At 41.0% G+C, this 20,348-nt stretch overlaps 1 protein-coding gene and 1 long non-coding RNA gene across 2 annotated transcripts in view; both read left to right on the plus strand.

The window, feature by feature from the left end:
* The window catches only part of myo10 (myosin X), a 165,468-nt gene that overhangs the window by 71,461 nt on the left and 73,659 nt on the right, over window positions 1-20,348 (plus strand).
* LOC146497009 (uncharacterized) lies at window positions 6-19,438 on the plus strand. Its single transcript, XR_014870811.1, has 2 exons — window positions 6-9,324; window positions 9,366-19,438. It is a non-coding gene; the product is annotated as an uncharacterized LOC146497009 (long non-coding RNA).

Raw genomic sequence — 20,348 nt, forward strand, 5'->3', positions numbered from 1 at the left:
TAAGTTTCCTCCAAGCGATACTTGATGAGAACAACACAGTGATTGAAAGCGAGTGCAAATCTTTTTTTGTCCCTGGTGAAAATCCTACATATTAACCCTTTAAAGCCGGTCGGAGCAGCACGCTCTGTTTTGCGTAACTATTGTTAAATCCCGGTAGCTCTGCAACCACGTGAGCTAGCGCAATAATTTTTTTTGCATATGAAACCGGAGGAGTTGTACTTACATCTTATGCCATCAGCTTGTCCTCGGTCACAGTTTCCTTCCACATATAGCTTTGCAAAAACTGCATAAAAAGCACTTGCAGCAACAAAAACATAATATTCCAGAAACACGCTTTGCCGATCTGATCAGCTGTTTGTAACACTTCCTACATTGGAATAGACGTCAGCGCGAACTTTCGCATGTCCGCCATGACCTGCCCGAAACAGGAAGTGACGTCATTTCGCGGAAATGTAGTTTTTACCGTCCGGGCCTCATGAGCCTATACTGGTGTTTTTAAAAGTTATCTTTGACTTTATGACTTTCTGTGTGGTTTCTGGGATGCTTAGGACTCATATTGCACTGCTGGAAATAGTTTATTTTGATGCATATGCTGCTTTTTTGCAAATTTGCATTATAATATTTATTTTTGTTTTTCCTGCAGTATATAAAAATTGGTGTATTTCAAAAATAAAACTATGAAGACGCTCAAAATAAATTTCCTGTGGTGGGAAACTATTTTGTGCAACTTTTTTGTATTTACAGTTTTGAGGGATAAGCCTCTTAAATTTCTCTAACTAGAAATATATGTTAAAAAAACAAAAATGATTTTAAATCTTTTTGTAGTTTATTGCACTTTTTTGCAATTTATGTAATTACTATGCACTTAATTCATACATATTATTAAAATCTAGGCTGTAATGGTTGTATTGATGTATAGCAACTTGAAATGCTCCCAAAAATATAAATATAATATAAGCTCTGGCGGACTTGGTTCTATGGTAGGTCTTAAAGGGTTAATATGAAGACTGACCATGAATTCAAGCTCAGCTGATCTGCACAACAGCTGATGGTTCCACTGATGTCCTTCAATGCAAGTCTTACTTAATTAGTCTCACCTCGCGTAATCTGTGCAGGGCGTCTGGCTGCTTCTGGGATTCCAAGAGTGCGAGGGAGTTCTCGCCACATCCACATCAGCATGCTAAAGGACAGGGAGGTTTTAAGCACACAGCTTTTCCATCTAATAAAAATGACCACAGATGGAAATAATAATCTTCTTTTGAGTATGGTGGCCCTGACTCAACTCCAACAGTTCATCAACATGTGGTTTACTTGCTAAATATTGCTGAATTTGCAGTTTTAGTCCCTGGGATAACTCTAGAGCTGGGACGACGCGTCAACGTAATCGATTACGTCGACACGTAAAATACGTCGACGTAAAAGAATGTGCATCGATGCGTCGTCACTTTCAAAACAGACATGGCGGCAACATGAGTGAGGCAGCCGCAGTTGACTTAAATCACTCCACCCGAATACACAGTTCTACAGTATGGAGATATTTTAACAGAAAAGGAAGTGATTCAGTCGTTTGCCGGCTTTGTAAGGTGGAAACGGCCTATCATAAAAGCACAACGGCTATGCACCAGCACCTCAAACGCATCCAGGAGCAGCTTCTGCAACAGACAAACCGTCTATACAAGTCAAATAATGGGGAAATAATCGATAATTGAATCAAATCAAAATAGAATTGGACTGAAAAATTAATCATTAGATTCATCGATGCATCGAAAAATCAATCGCTAGATTCATCGATTAGAAAAATAATAGTTTTGCCCAGCCCTAGATAACTCGGCAGAAGTAATATGAGGCAGGTTACAAAAAACAAAAAACAAAATCTGAACCACTAGCATCAAAAACCCGAACCAATCTCAAGTCTATCTGCGCTATCAGTGTTGGCGTTGACAGCTTGGTTTGTCAAGGTACATTACCTTCATCCATCAGCTCTGCAGCACTCTCCCATGAATATCTTGAGTTGCTCAAACATTGCACAACAGCAGGGATAACCGTCTAGAAACGAGCAGGTTAAAGAGATGGTCGGGTCAGAGAGCTTTCCTCTGCTTTAAATCAGTGCCAGGAAATGAGGACGTGAGAGAGCTATGGTGTCTTTCTGGAGCTTCTTACTGGTCTGTACATGACTGTAGGATTAACTGACGGCGCAATCAAAGCATATCCCTACATGGATCTTTGGCTCCTCTGGGATATCCTGTCAGAAAAAGTTTGGCTTTCCGGCTCAGATTTATTACAAACGGGACTCAGTTTTCAGGTTTGCACAGTGGGAAGCTGATTCAAAGGTTTGGTTATTTAACTTCCAAGAAACACATGTAGAGACCTAGCAGGGTATCGATGAGGGTTTCCCAAAACACAAACCTGCAGGACAGCTTCTTGATTTAGTTCCTAATGTTCACTGTAAATACAACATAGATTAAACTGATATTTTTGGTGGATTATACAAAGACTTTTTGCAAACACTTATATGGCTTAAAAACCTAATATAGTATAGTATAAATAGAATTTTGGGGTTGATTCTGATTTTCTTCTTTCTATGTCAGCTGTTGGTGGATTTGCTCAAATTCACTAAAGTCAGCTTCTGGTTTTAGTCACTTCCTTAAAACATATATATGAAAAAGCATTTCAAGAATAATAAATCATAGTAGTGGCAGTGCTCATTATTTAACCCTTTCACACACACAGTGAGCAGCTAGTCAAAGGCTGTTTTCTTGTATTTGTGTCAGTGTTGATGGCACACTTGCACATAAACCACTACATTGGACACTGATGTGTCCCTCCACACCCTGCCACCCACTGGCTGTTTAATGTTACTATAGCCAGTGTTAGGAAGGTTACTTTTAAAATGTATTCCATTACAGATTACAGAATACATGTCCCAAAATGTATTCTGTAACGTATTCCGTTACGTTACTCAATGAGAGTAACGTATTCTGAATACTTTGGATTACTTAATATATTATCATGCTGTTTACAACTACATGAATGTACTATTGCTGTGATTTATTACTGTTACTGAAGGTCCGCGGCTCCGAACCGTAGTAAAGGGACCTCTGGCTAATACGGTGGGTTCTGTGTCGGCTCGTAGCTGAAAACTAGCTTTACTTTGTTGTCTGGGTCAAGTTTGCTAGCCAGAGACAGAGAGAGGCGTTGAAAGGCTGCTCCAACTGAACTTATTGTTTTAGAGGAAAACACGAACACGGTGTACAGTCGAGTCTTAATAGCTTACTTACAACTGGGCTCGTCAGGCTCTCTTCTTGGCTGCAGTGGTTATTATTATATTTACATGCTTCCAGCTCCCGTTTTTGCTCGATGACAGCTCGTACTTTTCCTTTTTCTCCCTCCCTCGCTCACAGACACATAACGGGTATGGCAGTCCATTCTCCCTGCAGCACGGACTACACTGCCCATGATGCTACATTCTTTAGAGCTATACCTGTAGCATTCTGCCTGTTAGCTTAGCACAACAACAACAACAGGCGCTCTCTCACCCAGGAAACACGCAGAGAGAGCGTTGCCCTGTAACCATGGCAACCGTAACGCTGCCGCCTGGAACAACAGAACGTAGCTGTCAAACAAAACCCAAACAGTCCTGACCCGCCACAATATGAAACAGGGAAGTACCGCCGTGTAATCCATTTATTTCAACAAAGTAACTGTATTCTAAATACCACCTTTTTAAACGGTAACTGTAACGGAATACAGTTACTCATATTTTGTATTTTAAATACGTAACGGCGGTACATGTATTCCGTTACTCCCCAACACTGACTATAGATGTATGATGATGATGTGTGTCATTGTAATTATTGTTATTTAACCCCTTCATTAAGTATTTTTATTGGTCTCTAGGAATGAAAAGATGAATAAAAATCCTGATTGAGGCTGTCATAATTCATGCATGACAGGATTAAAGGATGACCTAATTATAAAATGTTAAAAGAATTTAAAATAGCTGCATAAATATAACCATAAACAAATTGCTGTTACCTACTTAAAAGGGTTTGTTATTACTTTTTAAAATGCTTTGTAAGACCACATGAACACCTACCATTGTTCTCTGTGTAAGAGCACACATGTCCCATTTCCCAGCATAGACACACACCAGTGCCCTTAAAAAAGCTGTCTCACATTCCCTCAGACATTGGCTCATCCGTGCTGGCACCTAAGCCGCACCCTAACCGCTGCCCAAATGCAGTGCAAGCTTTTCTTTTTTCTTTCTGAGCTTTGGCTGGTTTGTACAAGAAATCGCTGCTTTTTGTTCTTTAAAGATTTACACTGTGAGTTACTATCTTGTTAGAAGAGAAGTCTTCGGACCTGGCTAAGGTCTTTGGCACTTTGAAATGGTTTTTCACAGCTTCAAGTTGTATTTTTCCCTTTATAGGAAGGGATTTGTGTCTCTGTCTATATAACATTTTTAATCTGAACCGTTACCTCAAAGGTTGCTGCCTGCTGTTTTTTACTTTTGCATTCAATCTAAGGGAGTTCATTTTATAATGCAGGGCCGGGGTTACACAGTTGGACAGTTTTAACCCTGTTAAACAGTCCAAACACTAAGTTAACTAGTTTGCTTGGATCGTTTTATTCTCTCAGAAATGGCGGCCTTGTGACTCCTTTGCAGAGTATTTATGCAGGTGGTTGAATTCTTAAACATTACTGCACTGTGACCAAAGAGTTTCAGATGAATTTAGCCTTGTTATTTAGCCTGTGGTTAGTGTGGTTATTTGCATAAACTTTTACTGTTCCACTCTGTTTTTGAGAGGTTTAAAGTATTGTTGTGCTTGTTTCTGGTGTTTCCATGTTTGCGCTGTCGACCAGGCGATGAAAAGCACCAAACCAATCAAGGCGAAGGAGTTTGAGTCCCTTTCAATCAGACGTTTGTTAGAAACTGGACGCCACGTAATGGTGGTCCTTGTTTGGCAGCCAAAAACAGAAAAGTGCCAAGTGAGAGGAACACAATTAGAGTTTATTTGGGCTTTAGAGGCTGTTCCAGCCTGCAGGTGCTGGCTTAATCTCCCAAGTGGTGAGAAAGAGCAGTTGAGATGCTAAAGGGACCAAAAGAAGGTGATTTTCTTGGTTAATCCAAGTTAATAAGTCTCATCGTGCTAGTTAGTGCTGGTGTGAACAGTAGTAGCTGTAACTAGGAGTGTTGATGATAGGATGTTACCATTAGGGCTGCCACAAATGATTATTTTGATAGTTGACTAGTCACCGATTATTTTCGCGATTAGTCGACTAATCAGATCATCATCCATTGAATGTAAAAGTACAGCTTATTGCACCAGCAGCATCTGCTCTTATATAACTATCATTAGCTTACAGCTTTAAGTGTTTAAGGTATGTGCTAACTAAGAATAAAGACAAGATGATAGTTTATTACATTTTAATGAAATTTGCAGATTGTTTCGGTGAAGTTTAATAAACTCCTTGCTATCTAAAATATAACAGGACACCGGAGTAAATTCTCGAGCATCTCACACTTCTGATAATCAGCTGTCTGCTTGACGTTTATTCAGCTGTGTAAAAACTATAACTTTAATCTCAGCCAAACAGATTTACTCGGGAACAAATAAAATACTAAAAAAAGCCAAACAATAACATTTTTAAGTTATCTAAGTGACTTATATATCATGTTTAACCTGAGTAGCGAAAGACGGCGGTGGGTTTGAAAACGATTTGCCGGGAGTCCGGTGTTCTCATGGCTCTAGTTAGCCTAGCCCCCGGCTAGCTATCGAGCTAGTGGCTAACAGACGTCTCCGAAAACGTTGGAGCGCTTTTGAAAATATGTGGTGTCTTGATAAACTGAGCAGATATTTGAGGTTTACACAGCTACATTCTCGCCTGAAAATATGTTAAACGTTTATTTTGTGACCCAGAAAGAATAATAAGAGTAATATTAAAACTAACTAGCTGCCGCCATTGTTGGAAACTGAGCTGGGCTGCGCTATGAATTCTGGGACACAGCTTCTTCTTCTTCGGGGTTTAACTGCAGCTGGCATCCTTGTACATGCAGTGCTGCCATCTTCTGTTTCAGTCCGTTATTACACTCTTAAATCCTGCTACTTATTCCTGCGTCTTTTGTGATCTTACAAAGCTTCAAACGACGCGTCGACTATTAAATCAGTCGTCGACGATTTTGATAGTCGACGTAATCGTGGCAGCTCTAGTTACCATAATGTTGATTACTCCTCCTTGAACACATGATATCTGCATTGTGTTAATGTCCTTACAACGTTTTAGGTGTACGCATTGTCCTGCCTTACACAGTGAGCTAGCAAACAAGCAGCTCTGTTGCTGCCCATCCTAGTTCAAGTAAAGAAACCTTTCAAACCCTCCTGCTCCGGTGAAACACAAAGGAATATGTGGGACAAATGGCTCTCAACCATTACCGTCTCATTTTGTGCTTATGGTTTAAAGAACAAACCTGAGCGAGCACTTTCTCCAGCGAAACGAGCCGTCAACAAAGGCGGCATTGTGCTCTCTGTACGCAACAGTCGCGCTAACCTTTGACAAATGCCATCTTGTTACTTTAATCACATCTGAATGCTCCCGTATGGTCGAAATTATCCAATCAATTCATCACAGCCACCCAATTGCTGGCCTGACATTTTTTTCTTTGGGCCAGAAGCTGGAAAGAGGGGAAAATTAGAGGGAATGTTTTAATGGAGAGGGTCATGGTTAACCAAAGGGAAGAGCCATAAACACAATACTGAAGTCAGAGAGCCGACAACAGTTTCTGCTGCATCAAGGATCAAATATGAAACTGGTCAAACCCCAGTTTAAAGGGTTCAGAATGATTTAAAGGGGTCTGTTACTACCACCACTACTCATCCTCTTCTCCTTTGCTTTCCTCGGGCTTCTTCTTCTCTCTCTTTTTTCTTCTTCAGTTGTTATAATAAAATTTATTCATTGCAAAGGAGCCATATGTAGAGTTTATATCCCAGGAAAAGTACATGCAGTGAAAAACAAGAGCAGAACAAGGTGATGCATAAATTCAACATATGAATAAAGAGCCTTGGTGGATTTTCTCAGCGGCCCTGCAGCCAAAATATCTTTTAAAGCTCCATATTTTGAATTATATTTACAGGATAATGAAGCAGATTTCAAGGGCTTTGGATACAACTTAAACTTTGGTGGTGAAGCTTGAAGAACATTACAAAACTCTTTTTTTGTTGTTAATCCAAACAGCACAATAAATCTGAAAGCATTCCAGCCGGACAAATCACACAAGTCCTTGTCAAACATCCGTTAAAAAGCCAAGCTTGGATGTGGACACGGAGAACATGGAGAGAACACAATACAGTGGGGGAATCTGTGGTTTTGATAGAGGAGTACAAACCTGCTGCAATCACATAATTAAATGGCCACAATGAATAAATCTCTGGCCTCAAAGAAAGTGGTATGGTGATGACGATGATGGGGTATCAATATGTTTACCTTTTAAGAAGTGCACACTCAGAACAAAGCAAGCAAAATCTCAATTATAGTTCATACTTTTTGGGGCCACATGTTGATTTTTGATGGTGTAAAAATCCAGAAGTGAATATTTTGAGCTTTTTCTGGTTTGTTTGACAGAAAAATATTTTTGTTTCAGCTAAACTGCATCAGAGCTGCTAGCAGCACCTTTACATAGACGGGGGAGTCGTCCCAGAGGCTACCAGACCTGTGTGTGTGTGTGTGTGTGTGTGTGTGTACAGTGTTTAGTTGCTGTGATTGTAACCAGCTGTGCTGTCGACTGGTGGCCTCACTCGTCTCCTCTGCAGATTCCACTGCAAGCACGTACACACACACACACACACGCACACACACACGCACACACACCCCACCAGAGCTACTACCCCATTTCTAAACAAGGGATCTGGGCCAAAAGACTCCGCTTCACACACACACACACACACACACACACACACACACGCAAACATTCTTTAACTCAGAAATCTCTGACTCGTCTGAACCCCACGGTCCTTCTTTCAAACACACTGACATTCATTTTTCTATCACATGCTGTTCTTTTTTTCTCTGTCCCCCCATCCCATCAATAATTTTCTGTGACCTCCCGCTCATTTCTCTCTCTACACACACACACACACACAATCTGCAGGGGGATTCATCCAATCAGGAACTCTTTATTCCAACCAGGAATGTTTTCATGTCCCATGTGCTATAATCATAAATAGGACGATGTCACGTGATGGCAGCAGATCCCCGTACAGTTTTTTTTCCGTTTACACACAGAAAACTCTGAGAATGAGAAGTTTGACCAAAAATAACAGATCAGGTCCTGAAAGCATTTGAACAATTGCTGGTATATGTGCTCTTAGTGCCGATCACATGGTCATGGGAACATGGATATAAAGATGAAAGTTTGGACCTTCTTACATGAAAGCTTACATAATACTTTCATACACAACTCTTTATCTTCTGGCCACAGGCTACAAGGCTCGTTGGATCTGCAGCTACTTTTTAAACTATACAACAAAATGTTTTTTTAAAAAACAAAAATAGAAATGGGTATAAGGAGATGAGACCATCCTCCCCCAGAAATCTTCTTTTATAAGAATCAGAGCACTTTAACCTGAGCAAACGGCCCAAAGTTAAAGTGGCTGCTTTTCTTCATTTTCTATCTTAAAGACACTGTGATGTTATGGTGCTTATCCTGAACAAGGCCACAAGTTTGGTTTAGTGTATGTTCAAAAATTCAGACTGCTCTAAAATCCTGGTTTCCCAAAGTTGGGCTATATCATCTCAAACCAATCCACTTGATGTTTAAAATCCTAAGTTTGTGAGGGGCAACCAATCAGACGAGAGGGAGACTTTAAGAGCTAAAAGGGTTCATTTCAGTCTGTGGATGAACTGTGGGCAGTGTTGCCAACTCCTCAGTAAGGAAAATCGCTATTGGCTGTCCTAAAAGTCGCTAGAAGTCGCTAAATGACGTCATCACCTAATTTGCATAATTGGCCATGCTAATGTAATTGTAACCTACGCTGCTGGAGAGAGAAATAACATCGTGGACGAGACATAAAGTGAGCAAAAAACGTCCTAAATGCATTTAGAATTTATTTAGAACTACAAATTAAATTTCTTTTAGCAATTATTGTTTTTGTAATGTCTTTCACGTCTTTTTTTAGTGACTTTTTTTTAGAAAAAAAGTCGCTAGGGGGTCTGAAAACTCGCTAAATATAGCGACAAAGTCGCTAAGTTGGCAACACTGACTGTGGGTCTGCACTGATGCTCAATGTAAGATACACACATTAGCAAAATTAGAGGGTTGGAGACGCTGTCTGTTCTGGAGGGAACGATCTGCAGAAAGGGCATTGAAGGACGTTCCTGCAGACACGAGGAATCCTTCATCACATGAGAATCTGAGAAATCTAAAATATGTTTGTCTGTTAGACTCCCTTCTTTTGGTTTTGAAAAACAGTTTATTTTGACATGCAGACAAAAACAGTCCTTGCAGTGCATGTGAGGAGTTAAGAGAACGAAATATAATGGATCTAATAAAAGAGACAAATGAGTTTCAAGCAACATTCAGCTCAGATGTCTTAGTGGTGACACTGAGGCTAAGCTACAGCTTGTTCTTTAACATTTTGGGTTATAAGAGAACCGGTGTTTTCTGCCCTAACCGTAACCCCAACCCCGCCTACAGAACAATTAACTGTAACCACAGGGGTGGGAGTAAACGGCCTTTGTAATCAATCAGAATCGAGATGACAGCAGATGGATCATCAGGTAGAGCGGCACAAAAATGCTTCTTCATGGTTCAGAGAGGATACCTGAGAAACGGCTGCTAAATCACGTCCTCGTAATAGGTTTGATCAGAGTCTCTGCCCTCTCAGGCAGCTTCAGCACAGAGCAAAATCCGTCTCGTCGCTCGCTTCGGTTATTTTGACAAGTCTGCATGTCTGCTGCCGGCCCGCTGACAGACTGCAACAGGCAGCTGCTGCTCCGCTTTCACGAGCTCTTGACTCATAGCTGTGAGGATAAACGGGGGAGGAAGAGGTCCAGAATGTGTAGAAAGTCTGTGCTGACAATGAGATCGACTGCTCAAAAAACCAGATTACACATGGACAAACTTCTAATGCTCTCATTATTATCTGAAGTACTTGCAAACAAAGAAGCTATGGGTGGAATGTGGCTGTAGCAGTAGAAAGGCTGGTTTGCTTTGGGGTCACGTCTTAATATCTGAAAAAATCCGGATGATGCAAGCTCTAAAATGACTGTTTATGTGGCATTTTCCTTTCAGATCAATAGTTTAGCTGGGTTGGATTATGTTTCACTCGTTTTCGTACATATCTGCTGGGTTTGGGATTAAGCCACACACACAAATTCCTTCGGAGACTCTGAAATCCAAACCCAGTTTAGTCCTTTTTCCATTTTTAGAGATTTCAGCCAAAGCTGAAGAGTTGTGATTACTGTCAGATGTGAGGAAACGTCCAGCGTTACACATGCATACATGTCTATGAATAACATGTGCTGATCTCACTTCCTTTGAGTTGCTAGTTTGGTTTGGTTTGCTAGTTACTTTGTGGCTGAAGTTCGTCCACCCATCTGTTATTTGTTGAGTTATCTTGAAGAGCGAGAAACAGATTTGTCTGGAATCTGGTGTACAGATTACTCCTGGCTTGGTTGATTAGATCTTTCTTTCAGGCTCATATCTATGACTTATCATTTTAGCTTCGTTAAGATGTGGTTTTGGACGAACAATCTCGAGTCTAACCACTACTCCTGCGGTGTGATTTAAACTTACGTAGCCCATTCATGCAAAATTAGTCTTTAATTTCTAGTTAGAAAGTTTAATCAGCAGTGCACTGACACCATTGATTCATGAACATTAATGAGACTGATAAACACTTATATGTTGAGTTAGAACTTGGTGGTGTGACTTTGTGTCTTTGAGCAATCACAGGACCTCCGTACAGAAACAACCAGGCCACAAGGCGGACTACAAAGCAGCTTGCAGCTGTGCAGCAAACTAAAGCAGCTTAAGGACTCAACTTTTCTTTATCATATTTGCTAATTGAATGTGAAGAATCTGCTGAATCAGCAGATGTCGGTTAATGTGGGCTGGATTTAGCTTAGCTTATCTGAAACTCATTTGAAACTCGTTATTAGTAACAATAAATCTTTTATAATTCATACAGCTACAAAGATGATGCTAAATGGGGACTGTACACCAAAAACACACAGTTTCAGAAGCGAACCAATAAGGTGACTTTCACTGGTTAAAGTTAAGCTCAATGCACCCTTTCAAATAAAGCCGTAAAAAGGCAAAAAATAGTTAAGGTGTCTTATTTTTTTCAACTAGAAAGTTAAAACAACTGTTGTTCTTAATGCATCTAATGGCGTTTGTGCTTTAGAGACATGCAGAAGTTGTTCTTTGCCATCATACACATGTTGAGTTTCATTAGCGACGACCCCAACCACAAATGAAAACTGTTTTCCTTCCAAAAATGTCACACAGGCCACGTAAAAGTTGACTAACATGAAGGAGGGAATGTGAAGAGGCAACAACTCTGCAACTGAAATGAAGGATAAGCGTCTCACAGTGCGACTTGCAGCATGAACTGATGTGCTGGTTAACATGAAGACAAAACAGACTCAGAGCTTATAGATGGAAGTAAAATGCTTGGGATTCCAAAATCCAGTCGAGTTGTGGTAGCAGAAGCTTTTTGTGTATGATGTATCCTCCAGCTGTTACCATGGCCGTGCCAAAGAGGACGTAGCGTGGAGACGAATAACGGAGCCGTGACAGCCGTGTTGGCTCTGATTATCGTTATACAGCAGACGTGCATCCAACTTCCTGCCCAGGTTTATTAGATCCATGTCAGCACAGCAATGAACTTGCAAGCTCCTACTCACTACAGTATGTGATGTATAATATCACGTTTCTACAGGGATATTTTTTTTTTTCATTTGTAAGAAAAGCTGAAGCAAAACCTGCTCGTTTCACAAGCTGTTGACAGTTTTGTGTTCCCGGGAACTCGGAAAAACCGCATCGTTTCAAAAATAAATGGGCATCTCCTTTCTTTCACGCGTGTGCATCAGCAGCAACATTAAACCTAAACAGCGGATCAGGATGCCTTTAAATGCCAAGTGTAACAAATGCAAAGGAATGTGTGTCTTGTGACACAGTAACTCTGCAGAATATTCCCCCCTCGCTCGTACATTTCCTGCCGTCAGTAAGGCAGGTTTGCTGATGCTTTTCTTCTGATCCTGCAGGGTTTTTTTCCCCATCTGGACTTCATTTCCTTCTCTGTGAATTTATCTGGCTCTGTCTCAGAGGCATCTTTTTTTTTTTTTGGAAGGTTCTGACGCCCCGCATGCCTTTCTCTGCTCTACAGTTACACCATCATCAGCCACTGACGCCTTTCTATAAACATAAAGGCGCTCCAGCGTCTATTACTGCTATCTGTCAGGGGGGGAAAAGATTAAGCGGAGGTCAGTTTGAGAAGATATCTGCATTTGTCAGCTGTTTTTAGTTCTTGAATAGAAGGAACACGATGTCAAAATGTAACGTGATACTTTTATCCGCAATCCTATTTTGATTATCGGGACTCTGCACAGATTTGTTGGTTGTAGAACGTTTATAGTTATACTCTTTGAAAAAGAGTTCATCTACAAATCAAATACAAATGGAATGATGTACGAAGATTCGTGGTAAAAAATCAACCAACATTGCGATCAATATGTAAAAGTAATCCGAACATTATCTGTGTAATGCTTTTTTAAAATCAGCATTTTGGATTTTTGGTGAAAAATTAGGAGCAGTGCTGCTGAGCTATGCAGCTGTAGGTGTGAACTGTCTGCTAGTTACAGAACTGGACGTCTCAAACATGTCTGTTGTAGCTAGGGATGGGTATCGTTTAGGTTTTATCCGATACCGGTGCCAAACCGGTACTTTTGAAACGGTGCCGGTGCTTAAAGAATGGAGGACACAAACTTTGTCCAAAAACCTCTCATGTTCAGCTGTTTTTTTGTAAAAAGATAACAATGTTAGCCTTTTCTGCAGCTATGGGGCATATATGGTATCACTCTTGGCTGGAAGCAGCTTAAACAATGGAAAAAACACAAACTTTGTCCAAAAACCTCTCATGTTTAACTGTTTTCCACTTTTTCTTTGGTCATTTTAGCCTTTTTGTCCAGGGTGAAGGGAGTATCTGCCATCAAACAAGAAGACTGCTGCATGTAGCTATGATGATGTTTGCTAGTTCACCTTACATGCATTAATGTAATAACGTGGTTAGCCTACTCAACGTAAATTACACACGAACAACATTAAGCTACTCACGCAGAGAAGAACGGCTGCTGCTGCATCATCATCCTCATCATTTCTGCTACACTGGCAGGGCTAGGGGCCAGGACTCTCCTCTTCGGGTTTTTGGGGGATGTTGCTAACTCCGGGTCGATAACAGGCACCACACCCGCAGTAGATGTGCTCGGTGTGAGGTCTCGCAGCAAGCTATCAAATACGGCGCATTTCTCGGCTTTAAAAAAACACTATGCGTTGCCAGGTGTTTCATCAGATTTGAGGCGTTACCTCCTTTGACAGTATCACAGTATCAGCTTAAAGCACTTGTTGCAGCTGCTGAGTTTGCATCTTTTGCTGTGAAGTACAGCCAGACTTTGACCGCTTCACCTTGGGCATTTTTAATCTGTAGCTCTGCTCTAAAAGAACGTACGTACCTGGACCCGCCTACTATCCTCGGAAACGTAAAATGATTGGCTAGAATCTAAAGTGTATCACAGCTCAGGAAAAAAAAGCACCGAAATGTGCGCGGCTTTTCAGTCTGGTTACTACCGGATACCGGTACACATCCCTAGTTGTAGCATTTTTAATTACATTATCTTACAAATGAATGTCTCCTGCTTTGAGGTAAAACTCATCCACGCAGTCTATGTTCTAGTTTTAATGAGTGGTTCGTTAATCCACTAATTAGCACTGATGAGCAGGTATCTGTGCAGAGACCCATACAGCTAATGTAGCTTGCTAGTGTTAGCTTATCATCTCTACGCTGAGTCTGCAAAAAGAGCAGAGAAAACAAAATGTTGATCTTATAAACTTTTATACTCGGGCTGCTGCTGCTGCTTTCTTTGGGATTTGGGGAAATCAGAGTTTCAGAACAGAAGCAGCTGATTTAATCGTATTTTTTAAAGAAGCCATTATTTCTCTGGAACGCGCTGAATAAAGAGCAGATTAAGATGTATTATTGTTTGTGCAACTGAAAAATGTTTCATTGGAATCCGCTGTAATGCAATACATTTGAGAGAAGTCAGTTTTATTTATATAGGCCAGTATTCCAAACAGCTGATTTTCCCCTGGGTTTCTCACACACACACACGCACACACACACACACACACACACACACACACACACACACACACACACACGCACGCACAGTACAAGGAAGGGAAGAAACCTCCAAAGGAATATCTGGACAGAGCATGGATCTCGTTTCTTTACACACCTGTGGAGCTTTCATCTTATTTTTCTTGGGCGTCACTTTAAGGCTCATTTCTGCTGCCATGTGTGGGCAGTGGAATAAGCTGACGCAGATGACACTGACATTTATCTTGTTTCAATATTCACTGTGCTCTTAGCTTTTATTGGGTCTCTGCCAACTCATTAAAACATTTGGCTTTCTTTATTGAAAATGTTTCACTTTGACTGCATCTTGTCAGTTTTTGAACTGTAGACTTAACCGGAAAACTTTTCCTGCTGCTCCAATGAGGCTGATGACAGAAATGAAAATGAACCTGACCAGAGAAACATGCTTAAATACTACGTTATACTTTTGTTTTTACCCAGTATTAGTATAAAACATAGATAATGAATGCTACCCAAATACAAATGATGCATGCTCGACCATCCAGGTAAGGAAATCCCAAAAAGTCGGAGAAATGTTTCGTCACTCATCCAGGTGACTTCTTCTTTCGGGGCAGCCATCACGGTGTTAAAAAACTTTGCGTCCACTGCTATGAGTCCCGCAGGTTAAGCACTTCAAACAAACACTGTAAAAAGTGGCTATCGCATTACTCGGGTCACCTCGGTGGAATGACTGTAAGCATTCGACGCCGCACATGCAGGATGAGGGGCCGCAGTTAATCACATCAGCCAGCAGGGCGGGCTTCTGATGAGAGTCACAGCTGGGGTGCTGCCAGGGAGACTGTTACCACGACGGACCAACAGGGGGATGTAATTGGGTCCAAATGTTTGTAATTCATCGAGTTAGGCACAAATTTTCCCTAAGGCTGTTTTATTATTTATTTCTTCTCTAACTTGAAGCAGCACTAACTGTTTTATGTGAACTTTGCCCTTTAGACTCGTGCTTAAATATTACTTTCCTTGTCATGTTTTTTTTTTTTTTAAAGGGGTTGAAGGTTTTTTGTGGGTTTTTTGTCCACTGGTCGGTTTTACAGACTATCAGATGTCACTTTACTCGACAGATTAAGGTTTTTGAACCAAATAGAAACGCAAAAAAGACCATCATATGTTTTAGCTTGGTTTTAAAGCCTGGGGTTTTATTATCATGGCTTTTAGAAACTAGACACTACAAGTGAGGGACAGATCTTACTGAGAAGGTAGCGACCTGTAGCCATATATGCTAAAGGTCACACCATGTGAATCATAAGACAGCACTACCCTGAGGTATACGGTGCTCTATTGCCATAGATCAGGGGTGGGCAACTCCAGGCCTCGAGGGCCGGTGTCCCTGCAGGTTTTAGATGTGTCCTTGAACCAACACAGCTGATTTAAATGGCTAAATTAGCTCCTGCAGTTCTCCAGAGGCCTGGTAAAGAACTAATCATGTGATTCAGGTGTGTTGACCCAAGGTGAGATCTAAAACCTGCAGGACACCGGCCCTCGGGGCCTGGAATTGCCCACCCCTGCCATAGATGGTGACCATAATTTGGAAAAAAACATTAGGCTGTGCTTAATAAGACTTGAAACAAGAGATTGAGACGTGAAAATATTCAGGCGAATGTCTACTGGACTGTTACAGCATCTGTGCTTCCTGCTTTCTGCTGCTTTTTGCAGTTATGAGAATCAGTCCTGTGACTCCTGTAAGTTGCGAGGAGCTTAGAAAGGCAGTTTAAGGCACGTCCTTGGGTTTTTCTTAAGTTTGGCAATTTTTACGTGCATCTATAGCCACAAATGATATTCTTTGTAACATGTTATTTGACTTGAAGGTGACTGGATGTCTTTCTTAGGATCAAAAGATCTTAATAAATTCTCTAAAATGTGACAATTTCCTATGAAGGTGTGTAAATACTGATATTATGGACAAAGTTATGGCACAGATAGGACTATTATTCATGTTCCTTTCTGGGGCAAATACAGGCACTAAGATCATCATAAAAACGTTTCCCCGTGCACCTTTAAACCGTGTCAGAGTGGACAGCAGGGAAAGACTGACAAAAGATACACGGAAATATTGAGCTCATTGTAGCTGGTGCCGTGTTCACCTTACTGTAAAGCGTATTGTATACAAGTAAGACTTACGATGTGTTGGACTGTTCCAGCTGTCAGAAGGTGCAAAAGTGCAAATCACAGAGTGTTTCTCCGTCTACTTTCTCCACATACTGTGATGTAAAAATCCCAAACAATACATGACACTACATAAGCATCTGCAAAGAGGTTTACAGGATGGTCTGATCGATGCATGTGAGCCTCAGAGCCAGAGATTAGATCAACTGTAAACTGTTTACACTGCAGGCGGAAGACAGACTTCTTCTGATTCCTTCACCTGAGCAGAGTGCTGCCACATTGTATAACACACAGACCTTTATGATCCACTCTATATTATTATGACATACCATCCCTGTACTGTGCTGATTTGCACAGGCGGGATAGCCCAGACCTGCCATTTGTCATGTAAATGTCATCTCAACGGCCATTCAAATGTTTTTGCATCCGGGCCAAATGTAGGTCAGTGAGTCAGTAGGATCTTTGAATAGAAAGATTAATAGGCGGAGCTTAATGAGCAGTGCAGCTGATAAAGATGTTTGTATAGGAAAAGGAGGAGTACAGTGAGTGTGGACTCCTAGCAGACCTCTTCATCACCTTGTTCTTGTGTTATCTTGTACAGTTATTGTGAAGCAGTGTTTAAGAACATCTCGCCTCTGTTGTTTGGGTTATCTTATGTCTAACCAGGAAGGAGTGATAGGTCCAAAAGTATAAAAAGATAGTTGATAGTTCAAGGTTATTCATGTAGCATCAAATCACAACAAAAGTTATTTTAAGATAATTTGTACTGTAGGGAAAAAAGCCCGATAGTGTTTGAAAGAGACCCCCAACTAACAGATGATTGCTTAGGCAACAGCAGGAAGGAAAAACTCCCTTTTAAGAGGAAGGAACAGGAAGAATCATATTTGTACTTTATTCCACATGGTCAGCTTAATTTCTTTTCTTTTTTTTCTGCCTGTCCCGTTTGGCTCGTTTGCCATCAGAATTATTGTCCAAAGGCGAAGAAAGATGCCGACGGATTTCCTTTCCCAAATGGACCATCCCAGCCTTGCCAACACGTTCTCACTCCCAAACCGTAACATTTTACGCTAGGTGACAAATCGTCAACATATTACGTTTTCGGCTACCCACCACGTTCCTAAATGACGACCTCGGAAAAATGAGGAAATATGAGAACCGTGTGGACTCAATCTACACATGTTCGCTCTTTTTCTGCAAATCGCTTAGAAACACGCTATTTAACATCATTAAAGTCCTGGTTAAGATCAGGAAAAAGGTTATGGTTAGGGCTAGGGATAAGGTTAGGTTTAGGGCTGGAACGTCTATTACCGCGGGAGCATCATTGCACTGGATTTCAGCCATAACCCGTCAGGTACCATAAGAATGCCGAAGGTCTCCTTTCGCGTTCCTCGGGAACGCCGCGGGACGTGACAAAACGTCGGCATATTACGCCTCGGGAGTGAGAACGGCCTGGCCTTGCTGTAATGGTCTATTTGATTCAACTTTTATTGTTTATTTTATTTCATTTTCAGTTGCTAAATACGGGACAGATTTGACTGGGGAAAAGAAAGAGGGTAAGAAAAACAGCGGGGAAGAGGGACGGGGATAAAGGGCAAAAAACAAAAACCAACAAAACAAGCAGACAAAAATACAAATATCAGTCACCTGGATCATCTTAATTTCTTGCTGTAAATTGACAAGCCCATTGCCTTTGCTTGGGTTATCTTTTGTCTAACCAGGAAGGAGTGATAGGTCCAAAAGTATAAAAAGATAGTTGATAGTTCAAGGTTATTCATGTAGCATCAAATCACAACAAAAGTTCTTTCAAGATAATGAAAAAAGCCCGATAGTGTTTGAAAGAGACCCCCAACTAACAGATGATTGCTTAGGCAACAGCAGGAAGGAAAAACTCCCTTTTAACAGGAAGGAACTTGGCAGAATCATATTTGTACTTTTTTCCACATGGTCAGCTTAATTTCTTGCTGTAAATCGACAAGCCCGTTGCCTTTGCTTGTGTTGCATGGGTGTAATCAGACATTACAGGGGCTTTGTAGAATTAGAGATCAAATGGTCTTTCTCAATGTGCTGCAATGTATGTGTGAGCTTCAGGGAGTGTTAGGTATTCATTTCAGTTGACGTCTTTTTTCAAGCAGTGCTATTGACAATCAGAATTTTAACAGATTTTTTGGTACACGGTCGTCTAACCTGGTGCCAGAAGACACTCCCACAGGTTTAACTCTTCTCTCAGATCTGTTGGGAGTGGTGACTCCTGAAGTCTGTATGATGGTAATCTAATGCCACTGTATCTACAGCACTGCTCCTACAACCATCAGCTCACTTCCTGTGGTGCAAACATGTTAGCTGATGCTTTATAAAACATTTAATGACTGAACTGCATCTTTTAGCTCTAACCAACCATTTGGTGTTTTCTCGTGTTTGTTATCAACTGTTGGTTGATGGTTGGTCATGACTTGGTCTTTGGAAAATTAAAAACCTGGAAGAGAGAAGCTGTTTTCTTCATTCCTGAGAAACCGTCTGTAAATATTTCCTTTCAGCTCAGTCTTTAGTGTCCGACTGCAACAGACTGCTCATCAGAAACTGCATTTCCAGTGTGATGTTATTGTTGGTATTCTTTCCACGCTCTGTACATCGGTATGCCTATTAGTCTAATTATGGCTATTATGGTTGTAATTTGAGTTCCACTCCACTTCTGAGCTCTGCGCACGCTTTCACCTCAGGCTGGTTATAAACACAAGTTTTTTTTCTGCTTGTCCAGAGCCAATAGTGTTTTGAGGCTTTTTTCCCCTGATCGACCCCTTTATTGAGGAAAAAGGGCCTTCTGTTTGTAATATGTATGTGCTTCTATGTCCTCTTGGTGCTCTTCTCTAATCTGATAAAGAGTTTGACTAACTGTATTAAAGGAAATACAGCAAGAAAACAGGCTTTAATAAATCAAGCTGAAGGAACAGAGCAAATGTCAGACAGAAAACCGACGTCCTGTTTGTTTTCACATGCTGTTGTCTGTCAGTGGGAACCAGGCGAGATCAACAGGATAGAAGACAGTCGAGCCGTGTAGCTGCAGAGGACGTAGATGCTCTGTGGATCAAAATGTCCCACTCTCTTTCTCCTAAATGCATTTCTTTTCCTCCTCCGGGCAACAGACTCTCAGAAGCTAATGTGTGTGTTATGGGAACACCGTGCACTGCTGCAATGAGATTTTCACTTTACGTCCAAACAGCCGGCAGAAACGTTGTCGTTAATTTTGATAGTGTGATCAAAAATGTTATCTTTGTCCGTGTTTGCAGAGATTAGAGGGAAAAGTGTGAGGTTTATTATTACTCTACCTTTTAAGTAGAAAATGAGTGGGCATTTCCCCTGAAGAAATATGAGCAGCGAGGGAGCTGCTAACGACTGCTTTCACCTCACTGCAGATTGTCTGTGTGGTTGTTTCTGTGCTCTTTTCTCGGCAAAAGTGGTTGTTGAGTCGCAGCAGGTAGTTTACCTGCAACTCTTGTGCCTGTTAGAAAATGTGTTACTTTTATTATTACTGATTACTCGTTACTGTAATCTGATTACTTTTTTCAAGTAACGAGTAAAGTAAGGGATTACTATTACAAAAACGGTAATTAGATTACCGTTACTTTCCCGTAGGAACGCTGCGTTACTGCGTTACTAAAACCGTGTTTTTTTGCGAGAATGTCTCATGACAGTGACGTAAGCGAGTGCGACGTTCGTGACAACAGCTGTGTGCAGATCAACAATGGATCATATATCGAGTGCAGAGAGAGTATGAGCGTGCAGCGTTTAAAGCGTGGAAGTACTGACCTTACTTTGAGT

Source organism: Neolamprologus multifasciatus, chromosome 18 (assembly GCF_963576455.1).
Source record: "Neolamprologus multifasciatus chromosome 18, fNeoMul1.2, whole genome shotgun sequence".
In the NCBI taxonomy this organism is placed as follows: Eukaryota; Metazoa; Chordata; class Actinopteri; order Cichliformes; family Cichlidae; genus Neolamprologus; species Neolamprologus multifasciatus.